Consider the following 14434-nt stretch of genomic DNA (forward strand, 5'->3'; position numbering starts at 1 on the left):
GGTCTGGGAAGATCCCACATGCCGCGGAGCAACTGGGCCCGTGAGCCACAACTACTGAGCCTGTGCGTCTGGAGCCTGTGCTCCGCAACGAGAGGTCGCGACAGTGAGAGGCCCACGCACTGCGATGAAGAGTGGCGCCCGCTCGCCACAACTAGAGAAAGTACTCGCACAGTAACAAAGACCCAACACAGCCAAAAATAAAATAAAATAAATAAATAAAAATTAAAAAAAAAAAAAAGAAGATATATGGATAGAAAATAAGCTCATGAAAAGATGTTCAACATCATTATGCATTAGGGAAATGCAAATTAAAACCACAGTGAGAGAATACCACGTATCTATTAACATTTCTAAAATTAAAAAGACCGACCATACCAAATATTGACAATAATACGGAGCAACTGGAACTCTTACATGGTAGGGATAATATGAAACAAAGGAACTTGCACACAGTAGGAATGTAAAATGTATACCACTTTGGAAAACTCTTTGGCTGTTTTTTAAAACATTAAATGTTCACATCCCGTTAGACCCAACCCACTCCTAGGTTTTTACCTAAGAGAAATGAAAGCATATGTTAGATTAGTACACAATGTTCATAGCAGCTTTACTGAATAACTCCAAACTGGAGATGATCTAAGTGTTCATCAACAGGTCACTGAATAAACAAATTTGGTATATCCATACATTGGAATCCTAATTTGCAGTAAAAGGTTCAGACTATTGATACATGCAAAGCATGGATGAACCTCAAAGTCCTTATGCCAACTGAGAGGAACCAGGCCAAAAAGAATTACGTACTGCAAGATTTTATTTCAATAAAATTCTGGAAAATGCAAACAAGTGACAGCAAGTGGGGAAAGTGGTAGGGGAGGAGGAGTGGGTGGGAAGGAGGGAGTGACTATATAGGAGGAGACTTGTGGGAGTGATGGATGTGTTCTCTATTTTGGTGGTGGTGATAGTTTCATTTCACATATATATATAGATTTGACAAATATATGTCAAAATTTATCAAAGTGTACACTTTACATATGTACAGTTTACTGTATGTTCACTAACTTCAATAAAGCTGTTAAAACAAAAAAAGTACATGATGGGATTTGGGGAGGTATCTGTGCTCTCAAGTGCCTCCCTTTCAGTGTAAAGTGGTACAGATTTTTTTTTCAGGAGCTATTTGCAAATGGTTATCAAGAACATTAAAAAATGTTATAATTCTTAGACCCAGGAATTCCATTTCAGGAAATGGGATCATCTGAAATAGTGAAAATACATACTGTACAAAGATATTTATCACAATATTATATATTATTATTTTGATCAGTCCACTTTTTATGTTTATACATGCACAGTTTTAAAATATCAAATGGTTTTACAAGGCTGGCTATGAAAAATAGAAATTCCTGGCCCACTTACGTAACAATTTACTGCTCCAGAGGCAGCCACTTATAAACACTATTTCTAAATAACAAAAATTGCTATTTTTTTATATTCAGCATTTGTCCATAGGAAAGATGAAGATTTAGATTTCTCTCACCTCATCATCATTCTTCCTTCCTCTCTCAGTGTCTCTGTCTCTGTCTCTGTCTCTCTCTCTCACACACACACACACATAAATTCATTTCTGGTCTGTTCCTGTATTTTTCCATTCTCCTGATATACTTGCATTGTAAATTTGGACCAATATTCAGACCTTGCCTTTTATGGCCACATTATTATGACCAGAAAATAGTATTCACAGCTGACCATGTGTTATGGGCTGAATTGTGTGCTCCTCCCACAAATTCCTGTTGAAGTTCTAATTCCCCGTACCTCAGAATGTGACTGTATTTGGAGATAGGGCCTTTAAAGAGGTAATTAAAGTAAAAGGAAGTCATATGGTTGGGCCCTAATTCAGTGTAACTGATATCCTCATACAAAGAGGAAATTTTGACACAGACAGACACAGAGGGAAGAACATCTGAAGACAGGAAGGAGATGGCCATCTACAAACCAAAGGCTGCAGAAGAAACCAACCTTCCCGACACCTTGATCTTGGACTTCTAGCCTCCAGAACTGTGAGGAAATAAATTTCTGTTGTTTAAGCCACCCAGTCTGTGATACTTTGTTATGGCAGCCCTAGCGAACAAATATGCCATATTAAATTCTACTTCCTGCACATTTTTTTCCTTTTAAAAATTTGCTTAATTTTTATATACTTAGCACTTAATCCTCAAAATTCCTCCAGGTATGTAAATGTCCCCTCCATGCATTGAAACAGATTAGGAATTCTACCAGTCTTCCTGAAGAAATCTTTCACAGCTTCTGACCTGCTCCCTCTCACCTGGTCACTCCCCAGACTTGCTGCACCACCATTGTCTGGGGATTCCTTTTCTCCATCATCCTTTCCTTTCCCCCTTTCTTGTTCTGGATGTGTTTCCTGAATTCTATATTTACTTCTTTCTTTGCTTTTCTCCTTTTTGTACGTTTTTCTAGAAATGTCTTCACGTGTACCTTCCAACTCTTCTGTTGGGTTTTCCAGTTCTCTGTTTTTAATTTTTTTTAAATATAAATTTATTTATTTATTTATTTTTGGCTGCGTTGGATCTTCGTTGCTACGCATGGGCTTTCTCTAGTTGCGGCGAGTGGGGGCTACTCTTCAGTTGTGGAGCACGGGCTCTAGGTGCATGGGCTTCAGTAGTTGTGGCACGCGGGCTCAGTAGTTGTGGCGCATTGGGCTTAGTTGCTCTGCGGCATGTGGGATCTCCCCGGACCAGGGCTCGAACCCGTGTCCCCTGCATTGGCAGGCGGATTCTTAACCACTGCACCACCAGGGAAGTCCCAGATAGGAGACTTTTCAGCCAACTTTGAGCTGGGATAGCACATCACCAGGACCCAAAGAAGGAGAAAAATCAGTTTATCTGCAATGAACAAATAAACCTATGCGACAAAGGAAAGGAGTAATAATGATTAAATCAACAACATCATTTCTTTTTCAAGTTCCACTTGAGTAAAAGGAGCAATTGCATTTTTTAATCAGTCTTTTTGAATATGTTCCTCTTAAACAAATGAAGTGTTTCCCTTACTGCATGTAAGCCCCTCATTTTTTGTTTCTGTCTTGACCAGACAAGATTTATTAACTTGTGTTTCACCATCCTTGGGCCCCACTCTACCACATGCCTCCTTGAAAGGCATAGTAAAAGCCTCTGGAGAAGTCTGTGCCTTGGTGAGGGGCTCATCCACTGCGATCCTCAGTGTCAGGTGATCTGACTGGGCTTTCACCTGCAAAATCCCTGATGGTGGTTTCTTTGGATCTTTGGGCTCAGACTGGTCCGCTCTCCCACCATAGACTGTTCCATATGCCCGCATAGCGGGAACGTGGCTGCCGGGATTCTGGGAGCTGAGTGAACATAGAACGCTTAGGGCAGGTGCCTCATCCACCTTCACCCCTACATCCAGTGCTGTCAATGCCTTTTGTGGGTTCTGAAACTTAAATTGAATTACGTCTTAGATTTCTGCATCACTGGCTTTAGATTCAGCTGTTTCTGGTCACCTAAGTCAGATATCACTTGTCTATCTGCCTTCCAGCTTTCACAATTTTGCTGTTGTATTTTTTCCTCTCTTGTTCTCTTCATCCTTGACAGTTTGTGCCAAAACAAACACAAAATCCTTTTACTGTCATTTCGTTTCAGAAGGTCTCAAAGATCGATGTGTATATTTTTTTTGCCACCTTTAATCAAAAGTCAATCTAGAGATAATGTAGATATTCAACAGGGAGAGAAAGGGGATGCAAATTATGGTCCACCCATATTCTTGAATATTGTGTAACCATTAAAAGAAGTATTTGTCATGAATTTTTAATAATGATAAAGCTCTTGTACTAGTTGGTTTTTAAAACATTACTGAATTTTATACATAGGATGATTTCAACAACTTTCAAAATGTTCATGGAAAAAGCATGGGTAAAAATATACCCCTTTATTAGTTCATGGTTAATGGATGGGATTATGGGAAATTTTATTTTATTTCTGTAATTTATAAATTTTCATAATGTATAAATACTATCTTTTCTTATCATTAAGTATATTAATAATACACAATTGTTATAGAAAAGATAGATAACACTTAAAAAGATATCTATCTCTCCATCCACACGGATAATCACAGTTTTTTCAATTGCTCCAAAGTCCATCAGAGACTTATATAAACTGTTAACACACTGCTGTATGTTTTCCTGCAAGTAAATCTGCATGCTATTTTTATATGAAAATGATAATATTCTTCCTCTTTGTGTCCACTGTTAAGAGTCTTGGAGTCACTTAGTGGGCTAATGTAAGAAAGTCTAGTTTGAACTACTGTTGAAATACAATTGTTACTTGGAAGGAAAGAGGAGATCCCTGGGAGTCTTTTAGCTTTTTCACCTTAGTCAATAGAAAGGGTTGGTTTACTAGATTTGCTAATTATCAGCTTGAAAGACAAGAAGACCTCATGCAAACTCCTGGGGAGCAGTCCAAAGGATGGGAGAGAATGGGGGTGGGATGTTTGGAGGCCCTGGGATAGAGCAGCAGCTGAGGGGAGTGTCTCTGGGAGAGGGGTTGGCAAGACGTGCCTGCTTTGCTTAGGATCAGTCCTGCAGAGCAGCAAAAATATGCCATGTGGATCCTATCAAATAATCCTACTAGCTGACCCGTGAAACAGGAATTGGGGACAGCTAGCTAATGTTGGATGGAGAGGAGGCATTTCTTTTTTTTTTTTTTAACTCTTTTTTTTTTTTTTTTTAATTTATTTATTTTGGCTGCGTTGCGTTTTCATTGCTGGGCATGGGCTTCCTCTGGTTGTGGTGAGCTGGGGCTACTCTTCGTTGTGGTGCACGGGCTTCTCATTGCGGTGGCTTCTCTTGTTGCAGAGCACGGGCTCTAGGCACATGGGCTTCAGTAGTTGTGGCACGCAGGCTCAGTAGTTGTGGCTCGCGTGCTCTAGAGCGCAGGCCCGGTAGTTGTGGCGCACGGGCTTAGTTGCTCCGCGGCATGTGGGATCTTCCCGGACCAGGGCTCGAACCTGTGTCCCCTGCATTGGCAGGCGGATTCTTAACCACTGCGCCACCAGGGAAGTCCCAGAGGCATTTCTTTATTGGCTTAAGAAAGCAGTCTTGCTTCAAAACCACATGCATTCATTGACCCTGGCTTGGTGCTGCCATGGCATTTAAACTAGTGATCTTTAGGCAGCCTTCCTCTCTGCCCAGTCCCCACGGTGAGGCAGCTCTGGAGAATGGACGTGGCACTTCTGCTACCAATGGCATTTTCAGGATGTGATGGCTGCCTGCAAATATACCAGGAAGGTTTGTGATACTCCATTTCGATTCTTTTTCTTGAAGTAGATTGGTTACCCAGTGCATTTTATTTTTTTACTAATGAGTTATTAATTTTCCTTTTGTTTGGATAGGGAACACTGAAGAGCACCCTGAATGTACAAGTCTACCTCTGAATAGATGGATCAGCCAGATGGACTTTGTTATGTCAGATTTGGTTCCTAAATTGTGATGGTTTCAAAAGGTGATGAGGGGTCTCTGGGCCTCTTCCAAAGTCTTTTAATCTTCCTCTCTTTGCACTATCTCTTTCTTTCTCTGGCTCTATTTTTGTTCTTTTTTTCACTTTTTGTTAGGTTAGTGTTGTTTATCAGTCTGTTTATTTGGGGAAGGAAAAGATGGATTGTAATGGCCATTCAATGCGAAAATAAGTCTCATCTTTATCACTGGATAATTTTTTTTTAAAAATCCCACAGCTGTCTTTTTTTTTTTTTTTTTTTTTTGTAAGAGAAGTAAGCCTTTATTTCCTTGTTTCACAAATAAAGCTGGCTGAGTTGGCTGCTTTTTGGTGATTAGTCAAAGAGACCAAATCCCATGTCCTCGTCCGACTTCTCCGACTCTTCCTTTGCTTCAACCTTGGCTGGGGCTGCGGCAGCAGCAGCTGGAGAAGCGGTGCTGGCAGCTGCCACGGGGGCAGCAGCCACAAATGCAGATGGACCAGCCAAGAAGGCCTTGACCTTTTCCGCAAGTGGGAAGGTGTAATCAGTCTCCACAGACAAAGCCAGGACCCGCTTGTACCCACTGATGATAGAATGGGGTACAGATGCAACAGTTGGGTAACCAATCTGCAGACATATGCTGGCAACATTGCGGACACCCTCCAGGAAGTGAGAATGCAGAGTTTCCTCTGTGATGTCAAGTACTTCAGGGTTGTAGATGCTGCCATTGTCAAACACCTGCTGGATGACCAGCCCAAAGGAGAAGGGGGAGATGTTCAGCATGTTCAGCACGTGGCTTCACTGGCTCCCACTTTGTCTCCAGTCTTAATCAGCTGCACATCACTCAGGATTTCAGTGGTGCCCCTGGAGATTTTAGTGGTGATGCCTAAAGCCTGGAAGAAGGAGGTCTTCTCAGGCCCCAGACCAGTGTCCTGGGCAGGCACAGTGACTTCGCGTGGGGCTATGGCACCAGCACGGGCGGCAGCTGGCACCTTCTTGGCCAGCAGCATGTCCCTGATCTCAGTGAGGTCCTCCTTGGTGAACACAAAGCCCACGTTCCCCCGGATGTGAGGCAACAGTTTCTCCAAAACTGGGCTGTTCTCCAGATGCCCTCGGATGGCCTTGCGCATCATTGTATTCTTGCCCATCAGTACCACGGCCTTCCCTCGGAGAGACATGCGCATCTGCTGCATCTGCTTGGAGCCCACATTGTCTGCTCCCACAATGAAGCATTTCGGATAATCATCCAGAAGTTGGATGATCTTAAGGAAATAATTGGACTTCCAGGTCGCCCTGTCTTCCCTGGGCATCACTTTGGTGCGTCAGGGATTGCCACACAGGGTTTAAAGATGATGTCACTCACTCCAGGACGCCTGGCGAGAGCCCACAGCTGTCTTTAAGAAATCTCATCTGCCCAATTTTGTGTTTTAAGATCCTATCTAAATGAATGACTACCAGCAAAATTATAAAAAGAATTATAATTAGAAATAGAAGAAACAATCCCTGCTTGTTTGACAGTGGGTTTCTTTTGAAAAGGCTCAAAACAATCATTAACATCAATTTTTAATGCTTATTTCCTTCATAGCGGTTAACTACAAAGTGACCTTTGAGGACGGGTATATTTTGGAAGGTTAAGCAGCAAAATTGGGGCTGCTAGCCCTTTTGGGGGATGAATTTAAAAGAAATCACTCAGTTTACTGAGGAACTAAGCATCCTACAAACTTCAATAATTTATTAATTATTCAACTTTTTAATAACATGATGAAAGTAGCTCATTTGAAGTTTGGGGGTTGCTATTAGGCATGTCCAAATAATGTAATATTAAACACTCCTGTAGATGGACAAGTGTCAGGGCATGAATTTGGTGATATAGAATTGTTGACTGCAGGGGAAATGTTTGAAGTACATTAAAAAAATTCAGATGATTTTCTCTTATTTTCATTTTATATATATATATATTTTTTATTTTTACTTTTGGCCTTGACCAGGGATCAGGGGCCAACCCGTACCCCCCTGCATTGGGAGCACAGAGTCTTAACCACTGGACCTCCAGGGAAGTCTCAATTTTCTCTTATTTTTTAAGAAAAGATGGTATAATTGCTTTCTTGAGATGTCAGTCTTTAGAGAGATTCTATTTAGGTACCTAATAGAATAGGAAACACTTATATAGTGCTTCCTGTGTGTCAAGTATTTTTCTAAACGTTTTACATATATTAAACAAAACACCCCAGGACAACACTGATGTTTACCCTATTGTGTACCCTTTGTCTTTTTTTTGAATTAATACATTTTAGAGAAGTTTTAGGTTCACAGCAAAACTGAGCAGAAAGTACAGTGATTTCCCATATACCTCCTATGCCCTGACATATACAGCCTCCCCACCATCACCATCTCCCACTGGAGTGATACATTTGTTACTAGTGATGAGCCTACATTGACATATCATTACCATCCAAAGTTCACAGTTCACATTAAAGTTCACTCTTGGTGTGGTATATTGTGTGGGTTTGCACAGATGTAAAATGACACCACTGTAGTATCATACAGAATAGTCTTAATGCCCTAAAAATCATCTGTGCTCTGCTTATTTACCCGTCCCTTCCCCCAAACACTTTTTTTCTACTGTCTCTATAGTTTTGCCTTTTCCAGAATGTTGTATAGTTGGAATCATACAGTATGTAGTCTTTGCACTTTGGCTTCTTTTACTTAATAACCTGCATTAAAGTTTCCTCCTTGTCTTTTTTGTGGCTTGATAGCTTATTTCTTTTTCTTATTTCATTGCTGGTATACAGGATAGTGACTAACTTTTGTATATTCACCTTGTATACTGCAAACTTGGTATAATTATTTGTTAGTTCCAGGAGTTTTTTTTGTCAATTCATTCAGATTTTATATGTAGACAATCGTGTTATCTGTGAACACAGACAGTTTTGTTTCTTCCTTTCCAATCTGTATACCTGTTATTTCCTTTTCCTGCCTTATTGCATTAACCAAGACTTCCAGTATGATACTGAAAAGCAGTGGTAAGAGGGAACATTCTTGCCTTATTCCTGATCTTAGCACAAAAGCTTCAAGGTCCTCACCATTAACTAATATGTTGGCTGTAGGTTTTTCATAGATATTCCTTATCAAGTTGAATATCTTATCTCTTCCTAGTTTGCTGAGAATTTTTGATCAGGATTTAGTGTTGGATTTTGTCAAATGCTTTTTCTGCATTTATTGATGTGATCATGTGGTTTTTCTTCTTAGCCAGTTGATGTGATGGATTACATTAATTGATTTTCAAATGTTGAACCAGCCTTGCATATCTGAGATAAAACCTACTTGGTCATGGTGTACAATTTGTTTTATATATTGTTGAATTTGACCTGTTAATACTTGAGAATTTTTGCATCTATGTTCATGAGAGATATTGGACTGTAGTTCTCTTTTCTCATCATGTCTTTTTCTGGTTTTGGTATTAGCGTAATGCTGGCCTCATAGAATGATTTAGGAAGTATTCCATCTGCTTCTATCTTTGGAAGAGATTATAGAGGATTGATATAAGTCATTCCTTAAATATTTTGTAGAATTCACCAGTGAGCCCATCTGGGCCTGGTGATTTCTCCTTTGGATGATTATTATTTATTGATTCAATTTCTTTAATAGATATAGGCCTATTCAGATTGTCTATTTCTTCTTGTGTGAGTTTTGGCAGATTATGTATTTTAAGGAATTGGTCCATTTTATCTAGGTTATTATTTGTGGGCATAGAGTTGTTCATAATATTCCTTTATTATCCTTTTAATTTCCATGGGATTTGTTTGATGTCCCCCTCTAATTTCTTTTTTTTTTTTTTTAATTTATTTTATTTATTTATTTTTGGCTGTGTTGGGTCTTCACTGCTGTGCACAGGCTTTCTCTAGTTGTGGTGAGCGTGGGCTACTCTTTCATTGAGGTGCGCAGGCGTCTCATTGTGGCGGCTTCTCTTGTTGCAGGGCACAGGCTCTAGGCGTGCAGGCTTCAGTAGTTGTGGCATGCAGGCTCAGTAGTTGTGGCTTGTGGGCTCTAGAGCACAGACTCAGTAGTCATGGTGCATGGACTTAGTTGCTCCACGACATGTGGGATCCTCCTGGACCAGGGATCAAACCCATGTCCCCTGCATTGGCAGGCGGATTCTTAACCACTGTACCACCAGGGAAGTCCCTTAATTTCTGATATTAGTAATTTGTGTCTTCTTTCTTTTTTTCCTTAGTTAGCCTGGCTGGAGGCTTATCAATTTTATTGGTCTTTTCAAAGAATAAGCTTTTGGTTTTGTGGATATTCTATATTGGTTTGCTATTTTCAATTTCATTAATTTCTGCTCTAATTTTTATTGTTTCTTTTCTTCTGCTTACTTTGGATTTAATTGCTCTTCTTCTTCTAGTCTGGTAAGGTGGAAGCATAGGCAATTGACTTTAGATCTTTCTTCCTTTCTAACATATGCATTCAATGCTATAAATTTTGCTCTAAGTGCTATTTTTGCTGCATCACACAAGTTTTGATAAGTTGTGTTTTTATTTTCATTCAGTTCAAAATATTTAAAAATTTCTATTGAGAGTTCTTCTTTGACTCATGTGTCATTTGGAAATGTATTGTTTAATCTCTAAATATTTTGGAAATTTCCAGCCATCTTTCTGTTATTGATTTCTAGTTTAATTCCACTGTGGTCTGAGAGCAGACATTGTACAACTTTTATTCTTTAAAATGTATCAAGATATGTTTTGTTGCCCAGAATGTGGTCTATCTTGGTGAATGTTCCATGTGAATTTGAGAAGAATGTGTAATCTGCTGCTGTTAGATGAAGTAGTCTACAGATGTCAATTATATTCAGATGATTGGTGGTGCTGTTGAGTTCATTTATGTCTTTTCTGATTTTTGGCTTTCTGGATCTGTCTATTTTTGATAGAGGGGGTTGAAGTCTTCAAATATAAGAGTGGATTCATCTGTTTTTCCTTGCAATACTCTCAGTTTTTGCCTCATGTATTTTGATGCTCTTATTAGGCATATAAACATTAAAGATTGTTATGTCTTTTTGGAGAACTGAATGCTTTATCATTATGTAATATCCCTCCTTATCTCTGATAATTTTCCTTACTCCAGAGTCTGCTGTCTGAAATTAATATAGCCACATCTGCTTTCTTTTGACTAGTGTAAATATGGTATATCTTTCTCCATTCCCTTACTTTAAAAAAAAAATTTTTTTAACATCTTTATTGGGGTATAATTGCTTTACAATGTTGTGTTAGTTTCTGCTGTATAACAAAGTGAATCAGCTATATGTATACATATCTCCCCATATCCCCTCCCTCTTGCATCTCCCTCCCACCCTCCTTATCCCACCCCTCTAGGTGGTCACAAAGCAGTGAGCTGATCTCCTTGTGCTATGCAGCTGCTTCCCACTAGCTATCTATTTTACGTTTCGTAGTGTATATATGTCATTGTTACTCTCTCACTTCGTCCCAGCTTACCCTTCCCCCTCCCCGTATCCTCAAGTGCATTCTCTACGTCTACATCTTTATTCCTGTGCTGCCCATAGGTTCTTCAGAACCATTTTTTTTTTGTTTTAGATTCCATATATATGTGTTAGCATAGAGTATTTGTTTTTCTCTTTCTGACTTACTTCACTCTGATCCCCTTACTTTTATTCTTATTTTTTAAATAAATTTATTTATTTTTGTCTGTGTTGGGTCTTCGTTGCTCCACACGGGCTTTCTCTAGTTGCGGCGAGCGGGGGGCTACTCTTTGCTGTGGTGCACGGGCTTCTCATTGCGGTGGCTTCTCTTTGTTGCGGAGCTCAGGCTGTAGGCGCACGGGCTTCAGTAGTTGTGGCACGTGGGCTCAGTAGTTGTGGCTTGCGGGCTCTAGAGCTCAGGCTCAGTAGTTGTGGTACACAGGCTTAGTTGCTCTGCAGCATGTGGGATCTTCCCAGACCAGGGCTTGAACCCATGTCCCCTGCACCGGCAGGTGGATTCTTAACCACTGCACCACCAGGGAAGTCTGATCCCCTTACTTTTAATCTGTATGTGTCTTTATATTTAATGTGGGTTCCCTGTAGAAAACATAAAATTGGGTATTGTTTTTAATCCATTCTGACAACGTCTGTCTTCTAATTGGTATATTTAGACAATTGACGTTTAAAGTGATTATTGATATCGTTGGATAATATCTACCATATTTGTTACTGTTTTCTATTTGTTGTCCTAGTTTTGTCTTCCACACATTTCCCTCTTTTCTTAGCATGTAAGTTATACTTCTTTTTCACTCTTTTTAGTGGTTGCCCTAGAGTTTTCACTGTACATTTTACAACTAATCCAAGTTCATTTTCAAATAATACTATATCACTTCAAGAGTAGTGCAAGTACCTTATAATAATTAAGTAGCCCTAATTCTTACCTTTCATCCTTTGTATCATTGCTGTTATTCAATTCACTTATACTCAAGAGTATAATATATTCATATATATTGTTCCTATTATTATTTTGAACAAACTGTTATCTGTTAGATCCATTAAGAATAAGATAAATGAAAGTTTTTCTTTTACCTTCACTTTTTCCTTCTCTGATGCTCTTCCTTTCTTCATGTAGATCTGAGTTTCTGGCCTATATCATTTTCCTTCTCTCTGAAGAACTTCTTTTAACATTTCCACAAGTTGGATCTACCGGCTACAAATACCCTCAATTTTTGTTTGTCTGAGAAAGTCTTTATTTTTCCTTCCCTTTTGAAGGATAATTTCACAGAGTGTAGGATTCTAGGCTGGTGTTTTTTTCTCTCAAATATTAAATATTTCACTCTATTCTCTTCTTATTTGCATGGTTTCTGAGGAAAAGTCACATATAATCCTTATTTTTGCCCCTCAATAGGAAAGATGTCTTTTCCTTCTGGCTTGTTTCAGGAATTTTTCCTTGGTTTTCTTTGAATATGACATGTCTAGGTGTATTGTATTGGGCATTTATCCTGCTTGGCCTTCTATGAGCTTCCTAAATCTGTAGTTTGGTGTCTGACACTAATTTGGGGCAATTTTCAGTCACTGTTGCTTCAAATGTTGCTTCTGTTCCTTTCTGTCTTTTCCTTCTGGTATTCTCATTATGCATATGTTCACCTTCTGTAATTGTCCCAGAGTTTCTGGATATTCTGTTCTGATTTTTTTCAGGTTTTGTTTCCTCTTTGCTTCCAGTTTTGGAGGTTTCTACTGTTGTATCCACAAGCTCAGAGATTCTTTCCTCAGCCATGCCTAGTCTACTAATGAGCCCATCAAAAGCATTCTTCATTTCTGGTACAGTGTTTCCAATCTCTAGCATTTGTTTTTTATTTTTTCTTAGAATTTCCATTTTTCTGCTTACATTATTCATCTGTTCTTATATGCTGTCTGCTGTTTCTATTAAAGCCTTTAGCATTTTAATCATAGTGTAAAAAAATTCCTCATCTGTTACTTCCAACATTCTTTTTTTTTTTAAATTGCTATCAAACTGTGTAACCCAGATCTTTATTTTAATGTACAAAACCTTTATTTACTTGCCACTTCTCTAAACTGTCATTTAACCTAAAAGCTGCATGTCTCCACACCCTCTAAAGAAATATTTGATTTAGATTCAATTGATTCAACCTACCAAATTTCACCAGTGAATTTATGAATACTTCCTATTATCTCTCCATCTACCCAGCCATCCATCCAAGCTTTTTTTTTTCCTGCTTTTAGTATTTTTTTAACTTTTTAAATCTTTTACTTATTTATTTTTTTCACACACACACTGTATTATATTTTTACAAGAGATAAATAAACTGACACCAAGCATTGGAAATGGATGACCACAACAAAAGCAACAATGATTGCAATTACCAAACACGAAACACACTCATACTATGTCATAATATTGACATTTAGTCCAGTAATCCTCCACTGTAACAGCTCCTTTACCTTGCAGTGAAAATTGATTTGTATATTTTTTGCCTCTGAGTCCTTGTGGGATTTTTTTTTTTTTATTCAAACAGAAAGTCACAAAAATCATAATCATCCTCATCAGTTCACTCAGTCCCATGTAATTAATTTTGTTTTTCATCTTGATCTTTTGTTAGCACTTTTATGAGTTCATCAGTTTTTCATTAGAGTTCTGAAAATGCTTATTCATTCAGTTCAGCAGTATAGTCAGTTACCAGAAACCTGTACTTGTCAGAGTCTTTTCCATGAATTCCTTGAAGATGAAACCCTTTTATAGGAACATTTTTGCAAAAGCATCAGAGTACACCCAGACTTCCAACATTCTTGTCATAGATGACTCTGTGTCTAGGGCTTGTTCAGTCTCTGCAAGCTGGGTTTTTTACCTTTTAGTATGCCTTGTAAGTCATTGTTGAAAGATGGACATGATGTACTGGGTAAAACAACTGTGGTGAATAATGGGTTTTTAATAAATGCGGTGGTGAGGTGGTGGGGATGGGAAGCATTCTCTACTCCTACGATTAGGTCTTAGTCTTTCAATGAGCCTGTGCCCTTGGACTGTGAACTTCAACAGTGTTTCTCAATCTCTCCCCCACTTCCCCCCACTGCAGGACAGGATGGCAAGAAGGGGCTGGGGTTAGGTATTTCCCTTCTCCCAGGTAGATTTAGGCTCTGATTAGAAACCCAGCAGATAAAGCTCTGGTAAATTAGTTTCTCCTGCAGGCAGATCTTGTTAAGCACAGAATGCTCTGGCATATTTCAGAATGGTTCCTTTCCCCTCTCTCCGTCAGAAGCATGAGAGGATTCTTCTCTGATTTCCACTGTGAGGACCTGGTAGATCTTCTGCAGGTAAAACTCATGAAAGTATGGAGGCCCCCCCTATGACTGGGTCCCTGTAAAAATTTCAACTCTCAGACTTGTCCTCACTGAGCTGCCAGCAATTCATCAATTACAGTTCATGTTTTCCTACCCTGGTACTGG

The 14434-nt window shown here is 39.1% G+C and overlaps 1 protein-coding gene and 1 pseudogene across 23 annotated transcripts in view; both read right to left on the bottom strand.

The window, feature by feature from the left end:
- DLGAP1 (DLG associated protein 1) overlaps positions 1 to 14434 on the bottom strand; it is an 856539-nt gene that overhangs the window by 36841 nt on the left and 805264 nt on the right. The gene's annotated exons all lie outside the window — the stretch shown is intronic.
- LOC309610541 (large ribosomal subunit protein uL10 pseudogene) lies at positions 4696 to 6879 on the bottom strand (annotated as a pseudogene). Its single transcript has one exon. The product of its transcript is annotated as a large ribosomal subunit protein uL10 pseudogene (transcript).

The sequence above is a fragment of the Balaenoptera borealis genome (genome assembly GCF_965194805.1).
Source record: "Balaenoptera borealis genome assembly, chromosome: 14".
NCBI lineage: Eukaryota > Metazoa > Chordata > Mammalia > Artiodactyla > Balaenopteridae > Balaenoptera > Balaenoptera borealis.